This window comes from Pseudopodoces humilis, chromosome 23 (genome assembly GCF_049639895.1).
Source record: "Pseudopodoces humilis isolate 2021_Gansu_Grassland_sample_001 chromosome 23, ASM4963989v1, whole genome shotgun sequence".
Classification (NCBI taxonomy): Eukaryota; Metazoa; Chordata; class Aves; order Passeriformes; family Paridae; genus Pseudopodoces; species Pseudopodoces humilis.
Window position 1 is genome coordinate 7,379,270 of NC_142222.1, and position 21,104 is coordinate 7,400,373.

Here is a 21,104-nt window from a genome sequence, read left to right on the forward strand (position 1 = left end):
TCTGTCTCTTGCAGCAACTGAATGATAATCAAATAAGTTGTCAAAATGTGTATTTTCTGTAATTGTTTGTATATTTTCCTCCTAGCCTTAATATTTGTTCTTTCCAATCAAAGTAGTGAGTAAGAGGCACTTTGAAACAGCTCCAAAAGGTGGGATTTTATAAGTCCATTCAGGTAATCCTTTTGATCTTTTCCTCCCCTTCCCTCATTCCCAAAGCAGGGACAGGTGACCTTTATTGCTGTTTGTGTGAATATTTTTTTAACAAGTTTTAGAGCTCTGCTTTGCATAAAAATTGCCTTCAGAGCTGTGATTATTTCTAGGTTTTGCCAAATGCCTGTAAAGCTGTCCAGTGGGCAGGACATGTCTAAGTCACAGGTTGTGTAACCACCTCCCCAGAGGGTTCACTTCTTCCACTAGTGATATGGTGTGACATTGCTGTCAGCAGAATTTTAATTGCCAAAGATGTTTCATGTAACTTCTTTTCTTCCTTCCCAAACCAGTAGCCCTTTTCTCTGCTCTGGAAAGGATTTCACAGCAGCTCAGGAACTTTCTGTGCTGTGGCTGAAGGTGCAGATGGCAGAGCTTGGCCTCCCAGGCAACAGATTTGGAGATCCTGTCTGGGTTTCTCTCTCCTAAGAACATCTTGTGGTTTGTTTCTCATTGCCCTCATTACTTCTGCAGCTGAATTGTCTTTTGCAAACTGTTTTGTAGAACAGCTGTGAACTTTATAATGCTGCTGATGTAGCCATGGGTGTCAAAAGTGGGGACAAAAGGCTCAGGGGATGGTTCTGAAGTGCCTGTGCTGAGCCTGGGTCAATTATGACTATTCAGAGTTGTACCAACCCTGATGGCTGGCTTTTTACTAACTCATTCCTAACTTCCACTGAAAAATTCAGCACCTACACAGCTGCCCTGGGTCAGTACTCCAGCAATGAAAATTGGTGTTTCCCCCCATATTTTATTTATATAGAATAATTGATTGAATTCTGTCTTGCTCCTCTCCCCTGCACTTGTCTCCCCTTGTAGCCCTGCACTGCCCAGTGACTGGAGCTCACCTGATGTCTTTACCATTAGGTTTAGAATCTGTAGAATTCCTGTATGGAAAGTAAGTTAAAGGAGGTAGAGACTCTCCACCTGAGAATAGCATCATATGAGTCCAGAAAGGCCCAATCAGCCATATTTATGCTGTAGCTGATTTTAGTTTTTTCTTAGCAGTAGATCCATCACCTCTGCTTTTGCTTTCCCTTTCTCACAATACAATGCACATGCAGTTGTATGTCTGTTGAAATAAATTCTGAAATAACTAAGAAAGCTAAAAGTCCTCCATTATCCCCAAACTTTTATGGCAAAGGTTTTCCTGAGAGATCCTTCTGCTGGTTTGCAAACACTGTCCATTCTTCGGCCTCCTTTGAGCACTGGGTTCTCCCATTGTGCCTGTGAGGGTGCCTGGGACTGGGAAGCAGTCACCTCATCCCTTGGAACAGGCAAAAAACCCATGACAGAACAGTGTGCCAAGTCAGGCTGGCATTCAAGTAGCTGCAAGTGGCTGTATTCCATTACAAGAGAGCAACTGGATTCATCTCAGTGCTATAATTACCCTCATTCTAATCCAATAAAGCTTTGGAAAGGTTCTTAGAAAGCTTTTGGCTTATAAAGGAAACAAAGGTTAATACGAGGAGGCTCTTGATCCTGACGCCGTGTAGCTGATCAAAATTGTGTGGGTCTCACTTTGTGTAATTTTATGTTTCTGAACAGTTTTGTTATTAATATGTAAATTGCCTACATCCCCTGCAAGAGTCAAATGGCTGTAATTGGAGAGATTAATGGACATGCTGTCAAATCCCATTGTAGGAAGGTGCTTTGTAAATGCCTCATTAGAAGTGCCCAGATTTGGAATGTGGTGTATCCCAGCAGGCCTGACCTTGCCAAGAGAGCTGGGGCAGGCTTGGGAAGCACACCCTGTGTCCCTAAAACCAGGGTTCTGTGCAATGAGCAAACCCAACCTGCCCAGGACTCAGCTCACACTGTGGCACCAAGGTCTGACTTTATCTGCTCATACACTCTGGTGGGTCTTTTCCTACAGTTAATATTTTTCTATAATATTGTGAAAAATTCTTTTAAATTGAATTCAGAGATAAATTTATGCATTCGTGTATGCAGGTATCATTTGCTTTTCAGTATCAAATGTGTTGGGCAGAAGGCTTGAAACTGATATAAAAGGATGGAAAGAATAATTTTTGAAAGTTCTGACTTCAAGCTACCTGTTTAATTCTACCAGCATGTACCCTAGGAAGGGGCCTGACTTTTTTCATTCCTGTTTTCCCAGGAGTCTTGTATCCCTCAGTTCCTAACGAAGGCAGGCTATGTCACTTGTCATCAACAGTGAAGAAGATCAAGCCATTTGCTTAAAGATTTAATTATTGGTTTAGGAGCCTAATTTTAGGCACATATGTTTGAAATCTTGGTTGTAGGCATTTTCTTCAGGAAAATAAAGGAAAATACCCTGCTTAATGAAAACATCACTTTAAGAAATGCAGGTCTGCGTTGCTTAATCTTTGGTCTAGTAAAGAGTGCAGCTGTTAACTTCTGCACAGCCTTTTGTCTTGGCAGGTTACATGTTCAGTGCATGAATTTCATTTTTGTGTATTGACAACCCAGGGCAGAGATGTCACTGGAACTGGTATGGCAGAGGTGGGAGCAGGCAGAGCTGTAAGTGAGGACATGAACTGAAAAAGAATCCTGAGTTCTTGCTGAGAATATTTCTGCAGTAAATGAGGTGAAAAAATGTTTCTTCAACCCATTTGGATAAACGTGGATTTATCCAGTACTGGAATAAAATGTGGATCACAGTAGAAAGGAGGACCCAGGGCCATCAGCCTGCAGTAAGGATGGACCTTTGCTGCTGCTCTCCCTTCTCTCTTGGAATTCTGGCCAAGGGAAACATGTCACAGCAGGCAGGGAGTGCTGAGAGCCCCAGGTGGAAGTGCAGGAAGAAGTGAGCAGTAATAGGAACAAATGGGAGGAATGTCCTTGTTCATGCACTGACATCCAGCATCCAATTCAGCAACAATCTCATCAGGATTTCAAAGAAATGTCCAAATAAATTTGTTCCTTTAAGGGATTTGTTTTAATTCTTCATTAAAATAGAAGTTATGTACGCATTTCCCCCTCAGCCCACTGTTTTAATAGGATTACCTTTAGCATCAACCCTATGGACTCTTTTAATTTTTCATTCCAGATCTTCTATGTGCAGCTGTCTCAGCAGATCCAATCAGGTGCATTTCATTGCTCATCAGTACAGGAGGAAATTAATTTTTCTGGTGAGGGGAAAGCACAGTGAATAGCTGAATTCCCCTCCCCAAATACCATCTGCAGTCAGTTTTGTGCCACAAATGGAGTCAATGTTTTCCTGGGTCAGAGGTGCCTGATTATTCATAACACTTTCATTTCCAGCAGCAGAGTCATCCCATCCCTGCCAATCATCTTTCTGTTTTGTGTTGGGTTTATTCTACAGTGCTCTGAGGTTTGCAAGTCTAGCTGCTCTCCAAACTCCTCCTGTTCTTTGTTGCTTTTCCTGGGCTAGTGCCAGCAATTCTCAGCTTCTGAAGAGACCAACAGGAGGACTTTGGCACCCAACTTTTGAAATTGTATCTCTTGAAAAAATAATGAAATGGGAGGGAAGGAAGAGTATAATTCTCAGTTCACTTGTAAGTAAACAAAAAAAAACCCAACTGAGCAGTATTTTACTGAGAGGGAGCAGTGTCATCTGTAGGGTTGTTTTTAATGGTAGTAAAGCCCAGAGAAGTGTCTTGGTCAGGTAAAGCTGGGATTTGAATCTGAGTGACTGAACTCAGGCTGTTTGTTCCCTGCTCAGTGCTTCCCTCTGAGGAGTGTCCAGAGCTCACACTGTGGCAGCAGCCACAGACAGGTTCAGTGTCCCCTAGGTTTGTCCCTGGCAGTGGTGTCCTTGGATTTACAGCACTTGTGCTAACCTAGATCAGAGGAACAATGGAGTTTTAGTGCCCAAACTGCCCACACCTGCTAGGAAAGGGAGCTCCCAGAACTGTGATCCAGCCTTGCATCGTCATGTACCTTTAAGGTGCTCTGCACAGATCTGTTTAGAAAGGTTTTAAGAGGGTTCTGGAGTATATGCAGATAATTAAAATACTAATTAAAAACATTCTCAGTGGTATTCACTGATAGTGTTGCCAGAACAGGTGAGCACCCTGGGCTGGGCCATTCCCCTGCAACAGGTGTCAAAGCAGAGCTGCTGTGCAGTGGCAGCTGGGCTGTGCCCTGAGGCACACACTGTGATGTAGGGGTTACCTGGCCCTCAGGATGGCTGCTCCAGTCCTCCTCCCACTGGCACGTGTGGAAATTAAAATACGAGTTCCTAAGGGACAGAACTAAATGCTGGCTCTGAGGACACAAGTCCTAATATCCCATGAGAAATTATGGTATCAGTGCTGAACTGGGAGACCTAAAATGTAGAACCCAAGTAAGTGTGGGGGTGGCAAAGCACGGTTGTGTGTGTGTGTTTTGGATCTGTGGTTTGCAGTGCATCCTTTGTGAGACTTTCTCATCAAATGTATATTGGACCAATTTATTCTTTGCTGATACCAGGCTGTTTCCTACAATCTTTTTCCTTAAATGGCATGTCAGCTTATAGCTTTTAATTATCTTAGTTAAGTGCATCAGGAGCATTAGTAAACAGCCTTGTGGATTTCCCCATAAATTTATTCTTTGTCTGATACTCATCCCTCCTAATGTTGTCATACAAATCCCACGTGTTAGCTTAAATATTTCCACATATACCTTTCAAGTCCTTCATTTTCCCTTCCTAACCAATCCCTTCAGTCCTTTTAATTACATTTACAGTTTGCATATTTAGTTTGTCTCTGCTCTATAGAACTGTTGGAGCATTCAGTGGCAATCTTCCTTGGACTATAGCTATCCAAACAGCCTGCCAGCTTCCCATCTGCTCTGGAGCCTTCCTGTCACATGTAAATCACTGTCAATAGACTGTTTTGGGGAATTAAGACATTGCCTGAAATCCTTGTTTGGCTGACAGGCCCATTTTCTGTAACATGTTTAACTTGGGCTGTCAGTGAGAGCACTGCACACACTGCAGCCTTTGTTTAGCTCCGTTTTCTCCCCAAACTAGCTGTCGAATAATTGCAGGGCTGGCTGGTGCTTTGGGAATCTCCTCTCCTGCAGATAATTTTTTTTTCCATGTGGTTTACCACAGACTTGCTCTGAGCATGATTTTCTGTGATGAAGCACACACAGCAAAATGCTTTCACTTCTGAATGGCAGCAAGGTCCTTGTAGTGTGGGCAGGGCATGAACTGGGTAACATAAAAGGAAAATAGGACTTTTCCCAGTCTCATAAGCTCTGCATCCACTGTGCACCTGGACAAGGAGCTGGGATGTGCTTTCCCATTGTGGAGCACCATGAAGGGGCTGGTGCTGGGCTCTGCTGACTGCACTGACTCAACCCCGTCAGTTCTGTTACACCTCGCTGTGTAAGCGATTGCTGAGAGGCTCTTCTTTAATAAGGAATAATAACAGATAACTGGAGATTACACAGCATTCTACTTCAGCTTGAGACTGCCCTTGAAACAGCTTAGCCCAGTAATTCCCCCATGCACCAGCTGACGGACACTGCTCTGTGTGTGCTGTCACTGAGCAGCAGGAGGGAAGATGCTGCTGGCTGGGGAAATGTGCTAGAATCTAGCATTCCTGGATATTTTTTTTACAAAGCTGCCAAGTTTATTGTGTTTTTCTTGCTTAGTGGAGGTAAACAATGCTCTCTGTTCAAATCACTGCACGTTTTGTTTGCAAAGAGGTCTGATACTGCTTTGGTAGAAAGAGCTTCAGCTGTGGAGTCTCCTATGGTTTGTGTGGGGCAGGGCCTCTCCAGATAGAATTATCAGGAATGAATTTTCAGTTTTGGTTCTGTATTTACAGCCTATGTGAATATTGTACCATTGCTCAGGCTATTGAAGGAAAGATTGTTCCGAGCCCAACAGGAGCCCAGAGCACTGTGGGGCTCTGACTCTGCAGCTTCAATCAGCTGGCTGGCTACAACAGCCCCAAATTCTCCTAAAACTTATGTCAGGTAATTGCTGAGAAGTGGATTTTAATGGCTGTGTAGATTAAAACAGAAGACTGAAAGCTGCTGCTGTTATCAGGCAGTGGATACAGGCAGCAGGGAGGTGATGTAAAGACTCGGAATGGATTACAAACTGCCACTGCACCCCTGCTCACCTCATTTGTGTTCCTAGCGATAATCCCTGCAGTGAATGCCATCAGGATGAACAAGAAGATTCCCTCTGGCATTCATGTAGCTTTTGCAGCTTCAGAGCCTCTAATCATGCTCTGCTGAGGAGGGTCTCTGGCACTCTGAATCCCACAGGGAGGGGCTGACGTGTTTCTGCAGCACATTAAGGTGCCTGAGGCAGATGCGAGTAGGACCATTCCCCAGTCAGGTTTTTAATTACTTTGCCCTGGATCCAGCTTAATTCTGAGTGTTCTCATAGTGCCCCAAATTAAATATTGAAGGTTTGACAACTCCCTACTGACCACATTCACATTGGTTTCAAAAACGGGGCAAAGCCGGAGCTGGTGGCTCCCGAAACGAGCTGGGTGTCGCTCCCCCTATGGCAGGCTGTGGTGGCACCTTCATCGGGCTGCTGCTGCCCTGGCTGAGGATGAAGAGTTGCTGCTGCCCTGGCTGAGGATGAAGAGTTGCTGCTGCCCTGGCTGAGGATGAAGAGCTGGTGCTGCCCTTGCTGAGGATGAAGAGCTGGTGCTGCCCTTGCTGAGGATGAAGAGCTGGTGCTGCCCTTGCTGAGGATGAAGGGCTGGTGCTGCTGGAGCTGTCAGTGCTGAGAGCTGCAGAGCAGGTGGGAAGAAGCTGCAGGGCAGCAGGAGCCACTGCCGGCTGTGCCAGGAGTTAGGGCCACAGCCATAGGAGCTCCGGGTCTTTGTTCAGTTTTGGAACTTCTGAAGAGTCCCTGCTGACACAAACCTGTGCCTGGGAGGTCTCACAGTGACCCCCAGCACACGGGAAGGAAAACAAAAGCTCTCAGTGGGTGAAGCACTTGGGGAGCAGAGCAATAGAACCATCCAGTTTACAGGACTGACCCCAGCACCTGGCAGGGAAGGGGATCGATTGACCCAGGCTGGTGCCTCAGGAGACCACTGGTAAATTACAGCCTGAAAGAATGACATTTGCAGACTTCTTCTAAGGTTAGATCAAAGACAAAATAAAAATTGAATTTGCATTCCAGACTTTGGTTAAAAAATAAAGAGATTGTTCCACGTCACACACAAGCTTCAGCTGGCAAAGGGTGAAATGAGAATTGGATTAGTATCAGTTTAATTTTGATGCAGTTGTATAATCTCCCTGAAAGATTGCAGGGCAGTTTTCTCTTTCTTTAATGGACTCCTCCTCTCTGCAGCAGCTTTTCTTCACACAGTCAGTCAGTGGTGCTGCTACAGGAGTGCTTGGTTAATTAAAGGGTTTGTTCATCAGGGGGATGAGATCACAGGAAAGAACTGATTTCTGAGCTCTCATGTAATACCTGTTACTGCTGACTGCCAATATCCTGGACTCTGCTGCATGAGGCTGTTTCAGAGCAATCCAAACAACTCCAGTGTCTGCCAACAGCTTTAAATGCTATTTCCTGGACAACATCATAATAATTAAAAGAAATTAATTCAATTCCAGGAATCTTCACTGTTATTGAAAGGCTCTGCTTGGGAAGGGTGGGGCTCATTGTACAGCACAACTCAGCACATTGTTCTTGTGGATTTGTCTGTTGCATTTAATCAAAACTTTTTTCTAGTTTTTTTGGTTTAGCTTTCTGAGATTACCTTATGGGTGAAAGCTGGTCTCAACCCCTGCATAAAGTGGATCTGGGTTCACATCCATCACCCATGACATTTGAGACCTTAAGGAGAATTAATGCTCTAGAGTTGCTGGTAATTTGTCTTGCTAACACCAATGATTGACTTCAGTGTCACAAAAGACTCAGTTGAACTAACACTTCTAATCCATTGCAGGGTTTTTTTTTTTTTGATCTTTGACTTCCAGAGCACTGGAACATCTGAAGAATCCTGAGCTTTTCTGCCATTACTGTTAAAGTTCTGCCTTCCTCAGACTCTGGCTGTGATCCTGGAGGTTTCCATGAGCCTTTGATAGTGCTGGTTCAGCCGAGCCCCTCTCCAGGGGTGCCACTTGCTCCTGGCACACGGTGCCTGCTGGGCTGATGGACTTAGGCCTGTACCCAGTGCTTGTGCTCAGCACTCCCTCACTTCAGAGGGAATATTCCCAGTGCTGCCCTGAAGTGAACAGAATCAGATATGAAGGGAGCAGACTGCCCAGCAGGAAGCAGGCTGAAAGCTGGAGAGGTACCAGGTGCTCTGGAGAGCTGCTGACTCCCTGAGGAACAGGCTTGTGGCACAGAGGAACAGCTGTCCTCCAGAACACCAAGTGTTTATGTCTTCACACACATTTAAAGAACAAAGTTAGGTGGAAATACTCCTGTTTCCTTCTGAAACTTGCTTATCTGAGCCTGTCTCTGCTCACCTCTCTGTGGGAGAGGCTGCACTCCAGGATTGCACCACAGGGATGGGAATTCCATGAAATCACACTAATCACACTGATGTGTGCTGGACACCTCTATCACACACCTGGCCCTGCAAACAGGGGAAAGCTGTGGCCTGGTACAAGTTCAATACACCCTCATCTCTCACGTCATACAGTATCTGCCTCAAGTGTTTAACTACTGAGAACAAATTTAGTGCTTCATTCATTGTTAAGCATGCTGGAGGGGTTAGGGAGTGTTTTGGCAATGGAATGGTGTCCTGTCACGTATAGGATACAGTGTTAGACCCAGGCTGGATTGCTGGGCAATTTCAGCTTGGGAGATAATGCTGCTGCTGTTGTGGAAGAGAGAAGCAGCTAGCTTGAGAGTGTAAATCCTTCTGGTACCTGGCAGTGTTCTACCCTGGCAGTGGCTGGCCTGCTAAGTCAGCAGCTGCCATGGAGTCCAAAGGGTGAGAAGATCATGGCAAATGCAGAGGAGTCATTGTTCCTGGCCAGGCCTGCACCCAACACTGTCCTGCTTCTGCCTGCTCTGCAGCTCAGTGTGGAAGCAATATGGATCAGAGACATCCAATGCCCTTTGCTGCTGTCAAATGTGTTGGGTCAAATGCCATGCTGAATGGGAGGCTGTTCACCTCAGCCTTGGCCAGCTGGCATTGGCTCCTCAGACACAGAAACTCTCTGGCAGCTTCTGTACCAAAACCTTTCTACCAAAACCTTTCTACACAAACCCAGTATGTTAACTTGGGCAAAAAGAACCTTTTCCCTGTTTCTATAAAGGAAATACGTGTTGGTGTTGAATACTTAATGGTAAGTGGATTTTTAAAAAATTGTTTAAAATTACATCATTTCACCACTCTTCTGGTGATTTATAATTTTTTAGCCACAACAATCTGGCGAGGTTCTGCCTTCCCTGTCACAGAGAAGGGTCACAGACAAGATGTGTCAGACAAGTTTGTTCATGCTAATGGCAGCTGTCCGTCTTTGCTTACCAGCAAAGTGCTCTCTTTGCACAGTTTTAATTTAAATCCATGAAAAAGCCTTTCTCTCCTGAGGAATGTCAAAGGTCTCTCTGTTTGATTTTCTATCTTTGTCCTCCTCCTTCACTCTCTGGTAGCACAGGTGCATCTCCTTCTTTGCTGAAGAGTTTTGATGACTTTGACCTATGAATGACAAGGGTAATGGAAACTTGATCTTCCATTGAAAAACACATCCCATAGCTCATCATCATTTTCCAAAACCCTTCTCTGGTTGGTGCCATGCTCATTTTGAGAAGAACTATCAAGTCAGTGATGCTTAAAAACTATAGCAGCCAAACAACCCCACTTTGCTCTTGTCCTTTGTTTATTTCTGACCTGTGTAGAGAGGCAGAGCTGGAAGGTTCCCTTTCATTTGCTGTTGCCCATGTGAGGATACTTTCACCCTTCTGAACATTGCTGCCTTATGGGAGCTTCAGTGGTGGAATTTCAGACCTTGTTATTTACAAATATCTTGGCAATCCTGCATTTTTTTTTTACCTTAAGGTGATTTTATTAATCATCCTTGTTCTGGATTGTTGCCATGGTTTGGGTGAACTTGCTTTTCTCCTGTAATTTCTGCACTTATTTGGAGGAGGAAGTGTTGCCAAAGGAGTCAGGTTAACCCTGATTTGAACCCTGAAACATTTATTTCACAGGTTTGGAAATGTTTTGGAAGGTGCTGTCGTGTTGAATTACAACAAAGCTATTGCACTTCAAGGAAATGTAAGCTGAGTGCTCAGGCCAGATCCCAGAGTCCCTGTGGCCTTGTCTAGACTGGCTGAAGGGACAGGGGCTGTGCTGTGCCACTGAAGTGCATCAGCAGGAGCAGAGCAGACTTCAATGCTCAAATGCACTTTCCTTTTCCTGTGCCAACGTCAATAGCCCAGCTACCACCCCAGCATCCCTGTCTAGACAAGCTCATGGCCACAGATTTGTGTGCCAGAGGCAGTGGGGCAGCCTGGAAAGGCTGGTGTATGCAACTGTTCCCTCTAAAAGCTCTAAAAGGAGAATTTGAGTGTTCAGCTCCCCGGTGAAGGGACAGCAGCACCATCAGTGAGAGGAGGAGTGGGGGCTTTAACTGGTTGCCTCAAGCTCTGAGCAGCCTCTATCTTTTCTCCAACACAAATTGGCACAGAAATACAGAAGATGCCTCCTTGCTCTGATGACAATGCTAAGGAGTTGTCTAGACTACTTTAAAAGATGTATTTAAAGTCCATTAGCTAAAATGACTTAATTATCATATTAAACAGGTGAAGCAGGCAGGTTGATCTGTTTTCTATGGCTGCAGCCAGAGAAGGCTGGAATGAGTCCTGGCTCTGGGGCATCTCGAGGCTCTGCTTTTGTGTCTAATGGCCAACAGTTCTGAACTGAGGCTGAAGTAGCCAAGTTTCTGGGCTTCACCTAAATCTTGGAGAAATCAAATAATACAGGATCAGTGTATCTCATTTCAGTGCATCAGTTAATAACATAAATAGCTTTCTCACTCTGTACTGTTGCAGGCTGTTAGGTCAACTGGCATTTTATGGCCCCAATGCCTTGTGAGTTTGCTTAATATGTCAGAATTGGTGGAACAGACTGTGTTTAAAATTCAAATAATCCATTTTCCTGTGAAATCTGTGTGAGATTTGAGCAGTGGCCAAATTAATGCATGGCACATTTGAATACTGACTAATTAGACTTAACAAATGAGTAAGAATTGAACACTGGTGAGAACTAAACCTATTAAAGAAACAGAACATCAGTTTATTAAAAAAGGTGAAAAAAAACTAGAGAAAGAAACCCTGACAGTTGATGTAGTGTTTTCCATTCATAGGGATTTAAAAATGTTGATTAAAACAATGACCTCTGGGATAAACCTTGACTGTGATATGCAGAGCAGCAAGGTAAAGTCTGAGTGAGAAAACAACAGAATTAAAGTCCTGACTGATACAGCACAAAGCTCAGGTCCATCGTTGCTGAAGGATTTATTTTCCAGACAGTAGCAAGAGAAATTAAGTAATTGCTTAAATGACAGAGAGACTGTACTATTGATGTTTTAGAGTGGCTCCATCCATCCTACCAGGGCATAGTGAATATTGGATTCCAGGCTAAACTAGGCTGTTTTAAACATCTGAAAGATGTAGTCCAAGGAGTTCATCCTGGGTTTTCTCAGTGATTTTTGCAGTGCCTAAATGGTTGTCCAATAGGAAACACCTTGGGACCCAGGATGGAGTCTCACAGGGAGAGACCAATGGAAAAAGACTTCAATAAAGCCTCATTTTTGACATTTTTAATGTGAGTTGTAGAGTTTGTGTCAGACAGAATATGTCTTATACCCTGGACGTGTCTGAGGCTGATCCACTTAAGGTTTCTTGGCAGCAGTTCTGTAGGAGGGGTTCTTTCTTTGGAACTGGGATGCTCCAAACTGTGAACAGGAAATTCCTTATCTAGGTATCTTCCTTTTGTACCACTGCCCTGACTTGCAAAGCCCATGAGCAGCCAAGTTCTTCCCTTTCAGCTGCTTCTTATCTGCCATATGGAGATACTTGGCCATGATGAGCAATCCCAAGCATTTGAGAATACCTGCATTGTGTGTAGAACTACAATTGGAGGAGATATTTTCATGCTGCAGAAATTAACTCAAATTGAGCTTCTTAAGTTGGTCCTTGCTGTCTCCAAAGAGTTTCAGAGCATTAAGTGTATCATTAATCTGACAGGCCAAATGTTGTGACACAGAAACACTTCAGACTTTTATGTCTCAGCATAAAGAGATCTGAACAATGGCAGCTAGAAATGCCTCAGTGGCTCTGGCTTGGCTTCCACTCTGCAAACCTGGGCTGAGGATCAATTTGTGAGGAAGAAACTTTAGCTTTGAGGAGAATATAGTGGCTCTTACCCATCTCAATGGGCTGGGCAGAAGTAAGTTGAAAATAACAACCTCTAGTAGGAAAGTTCATGGATGAAGCCAAATTAATAAAAAGCATTGCTGTAAAACCAACAGTTTTAACACTTCTATTTCTGTAATTTCTACAGGAAAGCTGGAATACTTTGCTCTCTTCCATGCACCCTCTGCCCTCACCTTGGATGATTTCTTTTTTACATATATGATATTCAGTGGTACCTTCCAGGTCCTGTGTGACACCTGGATGTTCTGCAGGTGTGTGACTTATGTGCAGCTCAAAGCAAACTGGATGTCTGTTACAGCAGCTTCCACCTATGTATCTTTTATTCTGACATCAGAAAATGTATTTTGTAGTGAAAGATAATTCCAGTTACCTCAAGGAACCCTGTGTGATTCCAGGAACAGGGAGAGTTTGAAAAACTGATTGCAAAGAAATTTAGGTAAAAATTTTTGTTCTCTTTCCCTTCACAAGCTGATTTCAGTCCTGCAAATGGTTTTATTCTTAGCATTACCAACAAGTGCATGCAGGGACTCCTGCTGATATCTCAGTGTTTTAGACATCATCTGGAAGGGCTCTGAAGGTAGTCTGGGATCTGCTTTTTTGGCTGAAATTCCAGACTTGAAGTTGGGAAGGAGAACAAGCCCTTGGAGTTAAAAATACAGCGAAGACCTCCTTTGTCTTTTACTGAGCAATAACACACCTTTTCCAGATTTCTCTCCCCACTTTTCTCTTGCTATTTACTACATCCTCTGTTCAAGGAGATTATGGAAAATCCATTTCTAAGTCAATAGCATCTTATGAGCCATTGACTACCTGGAATTATTCCTGGTTAGAAAACGCAGAATCAATTTCTTCTGTGATCTTTCCCACACATTGGCGTGTCCGTATTTGTGCCACGTAGTTTTGATTGCTAAGGCACAATGACCTTGTAGTTGTATTTATAAGCAGTGCATTAATTCAGCAAAGAAACTGGATATTGGGCACGTTCTGGTTCGTGTTTTAGTACTTCATAAAGTATCCAGACTTCATAAAGTGTTCTACATAACTCTGCAGGAGCCAACAGGACTTTGCGTGTCTGGCACCCTCCACCCAAAGCTCCAAATTAAAGCATGTCATGTTTTCACCCATTTACCTGCACAGTATTTCCTAGGCAACCACGTCTGGGTTACAGGAACATGAATGTTTTAAGTGGCCATTGCTGTGAATGTGTCTGGGGAGAATGTCCCAGCTTCTCCTGTCCCTGTGTCATCTGGGTTTGTAAAGCACCTTCTCTATTCTTTCCCTCCCATGTTTAGTCTGCAGGAGGAACAGACAAATCCCTTAGAAACCTGCACATGCTTGAGCTTAGGAATGGCTAAGCCAAGGTTAATATTTCCTCCAAAATGCCTTCTTTACTTTCCACAGGAAAAGGCTTACAAATAGTAAAAACAAACCAGGCTTGTCTAGCTCAAACTCTACAAGTTCCAAATGTCATTTGGAGGTGGTTAGGATCCAGTTCCTATTTATACACTTATTCTCAGTAGAGAAAGACTGCATTTTACTGGGCCAGAACTAGCAGTCACTTCAGCTTAGTAAGTCTTCTCTTTGACCAGAGGTCAGGGGAGGGATGGACAGGGAGAGAACTTCTGAAAAATGGAGATAAGGATAGAATTTGCCAGGGAAGGTATTTTCATCCCTGCCTGTATCACCTAAGGTGAATTTTTATAGTCTTGATTTTTAGATAGTCCCCTGAGAAAAACACAGGAGTGTCACTGGTATTTGACATCTTTATTCAGTCCTGGGCTGTGCTACAGACTTATAGTGACACCTTTAGGATGTCATCTAATTGCTCTGTGTGACAGCCCCCATCTGCCACGTGAGGATTCCCACTGCACCTTGAGTTTTCTCACTTCACACAGAGCCACATGTGGCAGAGACAGCTTTTCACTGTGTGTGTGTGAAGAATGGGGCAGGGCTGACTGAAATGCAGGTAACTCACCACCATTTCTTTCACCTAGAAGGAATATTTGTAAACTAACCTGGCCTGGTTGAACTACAGGATGAGGGCTATCTGGTTTTGATGAAAGATTTACTACATGCTGTCTTCTAGTTTTTTCCTATTTTTGCTTTTTGTCTGGAGATTCTTGGTTATATGCAGAGAAGTCAGTCTGTGCTTGTCAGATGAGCTCCCATGAGATTGGGAAACCTGGTCCTTATGGAACTCTACCCATGGGTGAGCTGGAGATGCAGGTAAGCAGCCAGGAGAGGGGGCTGCCTGCCCTCAGAAGGAGCAGGACGCTGCTGTGGTTATGGGGGAATGCAGGACCTGGCTGTGCCCTGCCCCACCGCTCCCTGCTGAAGCTCAGTTTGTCACCTGAGCCTTCACAGGCTGGAAGGAGGCAAAGAGGGAAGGGAAGCAGAGAATATGAACAGGTCTTGCATTGGCCTTTCTCAAGGCCAGAGAGATGTTTGTTCCCACAATTTTCCTTAGTGACAGAGGCTCGAATGGTAGTGACTGATATTCTCTTTGCCTGCCTGGTTGGGATGGCCACAACAAAATCAGTGGGTTCAGAATACTGCAGGGTATTAGCTTTGGGAACCCAGTAAACATGGGAAAGGAATGCCAGTGTTCAGCAGGATATACATTTAAACTGCTGTGACTGAGCTGGTGTAGTAGGCTTCACTATACAGATATTTTCAAATTTCTTTGTGTATTTTCCCCCTTGTCCTTGTTCTGACAGAAGAAATTTGGGCTGATCCAGGAGAACCTTCCTTGTGTTCCAGGCTGAGCAGAGCCATGAGGGCAGTGCACGGCTCCACCCAGGGGAGCATTCCCTGTGAAGGTGTGCTCTGCACCTGCTGCTGCCCTCGCAGGCTGAGCACACTGCTCCTGGATCATGTACAGGACATGTGCTCTCAGCCTCCTGGGAGCTGGGAAACAAAAGGTGAGGAAGCTCCACAGGGGATGTGAGACTTGTGACTTGTAATGCATCTGCTTGCTCACACTGTCCTGCAAGAAGCAGAGCCTTTCCTTTGTCCTACGAGGTGGTTAGATTACAGTACTCAAAGCCTTCTCCCCGCCTTTCTCTTGCTTCATGCTAACAGGACTGTGACCTGTCCCCTGCGGGTGCAGGAAAATACTTCACATATTTTTCCTCATCACTGCTCCTGTGTTGTAACTCTCAGCCTGATCTCTCTGAGCTCGTGGCAGCAAGGAGCCCCTTCCAAGTGACCAGGGAGCATTTGTGAGCAGTTTTCTGGGCTGCTGAGCAAGGGTTCTGGCTCTTGTAGTAGTGATGGTGAGCACGCTTTTGCGTACTGATTGCTGCTCAGAGGAGTATTAGGCATGTGGGAATGATTGCACCCACAGCTCAGCGTTAGTGCTGCTCATTCTCCATCTGCTCCGTGGAAGATCTAGGAAAGATGCCAGGAAAATATAGTGGTAAATAATGTTTCTATTGCACCTGCTATCGGAAACATGCAAAGTGTTTTGCAAGCTATGCCAAAGTCCTGCTGCCGCTAGGAAACGGGAGCACGTTCTTGTGCTTTCTTGTACTGGAAATGCTTAATGGGAGGTGTGAGGAGAAGACTTAACCCCGGGCAGCATGGACCTGGTGGAGTCTAGCTCTGTTTCCAGACTTGCAGTATGAACTCGGTTATGAGAGAAGCATAAAAAATTAGTTGGATGCCTCACGGCAATTTGAAGAATCTGGAAGTGCTAGCAGACTGCTCAGTGAGGTAAAAATGCCGCAATGAGAGAAATATTTGTGCTCCTGGGCTTGTTCTACCTCAAACGCCCAAGGGGCGGGACCTTGCCCCTTCCTCCGCATGCCAGGATGATGGCACTCCTCCACTGGGACCCTGGAGCAGCTCTCATGGATCATTTCCTCAGGGGATACTGCTTCATCCAAAACATTGTGTGACTCTCCTGCAATTTCTTTTATGAAGCATTCAAATATTTTAACTAAAACTCCTGTCTGCTTCTTTGCTCCTGCATATAAATCTGTAGCTATAAAAGGTTTTGTCCTTGCAACAAGTCCCATGGAAGTAGCTTGCTCTGATTTGTTCCCAGTGTGTCGCCTCCTCACAGAGCAGACCATGCCATTGTAGCTGTATGTGTTTGTTTGTACAAGCATCACTTTTTGTTTGTACATCATCATTTGATGAGTAGCTACATTCCTGTTACAGAACACCTGACCTGAAGCTCTTTCCCAATCTCAAGGACCAGAAGGACAAGTCAGGTTGCTGGTATGTGTTTTTTGAAGGGATCCCTTCTTTCTGCATCTACAAACCTAGATGACGATTCTGGAAGAAATTATCCTCTAGCCTTGGATTTCCTATGTAAGGAATTAAAATGCCACTGGGATGTCTCCATAGCCATTATACAATATTTATGGGAATTCCTGTTATATCCATTTGTGGTAGGAGCTTTCCTACTCACTTGCTTTCCAGCTGCTCAGACTCATTGGAGCCCAGCAGAGTAACCCACTGCCCACCTAGACCCATATTGGGCTGACTGGATGCTTGAGTACTTCTGCGTCCCTTTAAAAATGAATACAGACTTTGAGTTCCCTTTGGAAATGCTCATAGATAAGCTGGAGATCGTCAGCATGAGGAAGTTGTACAGGTGTAACCTACAGATGTTTGTTTAGAACTGTAGATGTTTGATTGGCCCTTGAAAGGGACACTAATAAATTAAGTGCTTGTGAACAAGAGAGCTTTGCAGTGGGTTTATCTGTGCAAAGCCTTGCACTCATTTGGCCTCATTTTTGATTTGTTTCCACCAAAATGGTCACTGATCTCCTTGAGGACACCTTGGCTGGGTGCCTATTGAACGGAGGAACAAAGGAAGAGAAGCAGCTTGTCCAGGGACAGGAATGGAATCTGTCAGAACTGCATTTATTTATCTGGTATAATTTTCCCCAATGCTGTGCCAAAACCACACCTCTCTGGTGAGCTGGTTAGATGGAGCAGAGCATTCTTATGGCCTGGAGTCAGCTCGGGTTTTGCCTCCTATAAAACTAGTTTTTCTCACCCTTTTGCTGATAACTGACAAAAGTAAATCATCTCCTACCTGTGAGACCCAAAGAAGCTGTAAATCAGCTCTACCATGTTTGTGTGGGAGGAGGATGTTTCCAAGTGCTTGGGAGGAAAGCTGCAATCTAAGTCAGTTACTTAGCAATGTTGTTTTCATGGTACACGTCTCCATGGGCTGGATGCAGGGGGCAGAGCAGTTCCCATGGTGCTCAGGTGTGACAAAGTTCATTTCATTCCACCACCTGTTCCTCAGGGACTGCAGTTCACCAAAAATCAGGGAAAACCCAAATGCTAAAAATACTTTCATGGAAGAGAAAACCCACAACACATTCATGTGGTATCAAGGGCCAGCTGCTTTGTGGAGATAAAAGTGCTGTGGCTTGTGTATTGTGAAGGACTTCACAGTTCAACAAACCGTGGCTTCTTCAGAGAGAAAGATGTGGCAGCTTTTTTCAACAGTATAATTTCCCAGGCCTTGGGTTTGCTTTCAGAAGCAAAAGCTGGAGATTCAGATTCAAGGGTATCACTGAGACTATTTTTTCATAATGGTAGAAGATGTTTTGTGAATGAATAATAAAATCAGCTTTCCCAGCTATTCCCTTCTGGCTGGTGTCTGGCTGGGGCACAGTCTAACACTTGTGCAAACAGAACTAATGGCAGATGCCCTGTTATTTGTTTGTTCTAGCATAGAAGAGTGACTCTGTGGTGAGGTCTCAGACTTCTCAATCTTCCTTGTAACCCGCATTTTGTCTAAATTACTTCTCCGAAATCCATCTGTGTTATCCAGAAAATTCAAAACATGACAACTGCTCCCATTTCTATCTTTTTCTCAGGACAAGGCAGGTGGTAAGGAACCATGAAGGACTTCATGGATAAAACATTCTGCCTGTTGGTGCTAGAAGGCTTCTCTCATTTATCAGAGTGGTATCTGGGTAAAATCTTTGTGGTGTTATTAAAGAGCCATATATTCCTGGGGATTATTGCACAAAGACAAACCTTCCAGATAATAGACTGGAGAGCAAACACTCATCAATGTGAGGTCAGATAGCCCTGGATATAATATCTAATAGATCTTCCTCATCAAAATATGCCTGAATCAACAAGGGATGATACAACTTCAAATATGATTCTTCCAAGTGTTAATGATATGATAAAGAGGTTGCTGAAGAACGTGCTAGCTGGGGTGATCATAGATTGATTCTATTTAAATTAACTGTAAGGATAAACAAAAGTAGGTTTGCGATTCAAATTTTCTGTTTCAAAGGGAGAGTTGATTAGGGAAACCAACATATTTGAATATAGATAAAGGTTTGGAATTTCTTTGTCAGCTGTTGTACAATTATTACCAGGATCTTACCCAAGTATAGGACTTTTCATTCCAGCATTTTGAAGGAACTGGAATATAGCAGAAAAAAGGGTTTGAACAGACTTTCCTCTGGGAATAGAACCATGCAGGTGGAGGAGACAAACCAGGCAGCATGGAAATGAGATGAGGGGAGAGAGGAACGATGTTCTTAACAATACATGTGATATTATTAAATATTTGTATCGGTTTACTTTCATGGAGAATTTTAAAATGTAATGGAATTGAGATGGATACAATTCAGCAAGACAAAACATGATTATGAGTTCACAGATTGAGAGATTTCTGCTGTTCATGGCATGTAGGTGTAATCAGATGGGGAGAAGGATGGGAGGGCCAGTCAAAATCTGGATCTGACCTGCCAGGTAGGAAAAATGCAATTTCAGTCATGGTAATTGGAGAAGGATGAGGGGTTATTAATGCATTGTACAAAGAAGGAATGAAATTTTAAATAGCTTTGCAGGTGCTTAGCTCTGAAACAAGTTTAGAAAAAGGTTATTAATTTCGCAGTAACCCTCAAAACCCCCCTGATGAGAGAAGGAAAGAGTCTACCACCTATAAATACACTGCAGGAATGAACAACAGGAAAAGAAACATATTTAAACCAAAGGATGGCATGAGTCAAAGGGCAAAAGGGTATGACTGGGCCAAGCATAAATCTTGATCTTGAAACAAGATAAATACCTATAACTCTCAGAACAGGGAGACTTTAAAAGAGTCTCTAAACTGGTGCTGTGGAGAGGAGAAACTTATTCTAGAAAATAGAGGTCTGGAAGGCCTTTCCAGCCCCATGTTTTATGGAAAGGATAATGCAGAAACAGCTGACCAAGCTGACATTAAAAGCACCAGGTGCCATCAGGAGATAATAATTTTGTTCTAGATGGCAGGAAACTGAATTATGTTTTTAGGAGCAGCATTCAGGTGGAGTCTGGTTATCTCCACCAGTGATTGCCAAAGGCCATTCACCTCTGGTTTTTGAGACAACAGGGCAAGTTTCAGGGCAATACACATTTTGCTACAATGCTTTCAGACTTGCCTGGACCGATGTTGAATGTACACATTCTTAAAGAACACGTGCCTGCATCGTCATCCCCTTGGAGTAGAGAATATGTTTCCTGATTCTACAACCTGGCTCTAATTCAATTAAGGGAACTGCTGATGGCAGTTTGGGCAGTTTATGAATGGTAGGAAAACATGAGCTCCAGCTGCATTGAACCAGATCCTCCATTGCAAGACATGGACCTTGCTTGCAAAGGTTTTATTTATAATGTTCTTTACAACTATACTGATGAATGTCTGGAATTTGTAAAACAAGCCATAGGATACATCTGTGGGAATATTGCTGTTGAGTCATTTTAGGAAATGATGCAGGTTGGAAACTTTACAATATTCTTCCTGCTGAAGTGGGTATTTCCCAACATTTGCCCAGCCCTCTTTACAGTGAAATTGTCTGCCAGTGAATGCCCATTAGTAAACTGCAACGTGGCAAGAACTGTTCTGTCAGAGGTTACATTACCTTAACTGTTTCTGGGACCTGGTGCTTTGAAGGGAAGGAGGGCTCTTGCAGGTGTTCAGGCAGATGTCCCTGAACAGCAGGAGAGTGACAGTTTCCAGTGCTACACGTACAGATATAGTTTACCTTGTTCCTCTTACCTGGCTTGCATGGTTCTGTGACTGGTCTTGCTGCAGGTTACATTCCTGGATGAGGTCTGAGCTGCTCCAGCATCTCAAATGAGCAGTAGCTACACTGATATATATCTTAGAAGAATTAGCTGCTAAAAAGAGCTAGTTTGAAACAGCAATCCTGAGAGGTTTGTTCTATTCTTGAGAGTTAAACTACTTAAGCAATGCCCTCTAGCTTTGTTCTGACTTTGTAATTCTCTGTAGTTTAGCAAACCTTACAAACCTTGCCCTCTTTCCACATATCAATTGTGGTTCATTAGGCTTTGCAGCAATGAGCATAGAAATAGACAAGTGATAAGAGTTGGCATTTATGCTCTTCAGTAGCATCACTTGCCACTACTGTTAAAGCCATTTTTTTCCATCTTTGCACTTGCTCAGAAAGAAAAAAGCGTTTGAACAAACAGAAGCATTTGCCTTAAGATTTATTCTGATTTTATAGATATATACACGTGTGCGTGTATGTACATATACATATATATGCATATGCATATATATATTTGAATTTGACTCTAATTAAAAACAGATTAT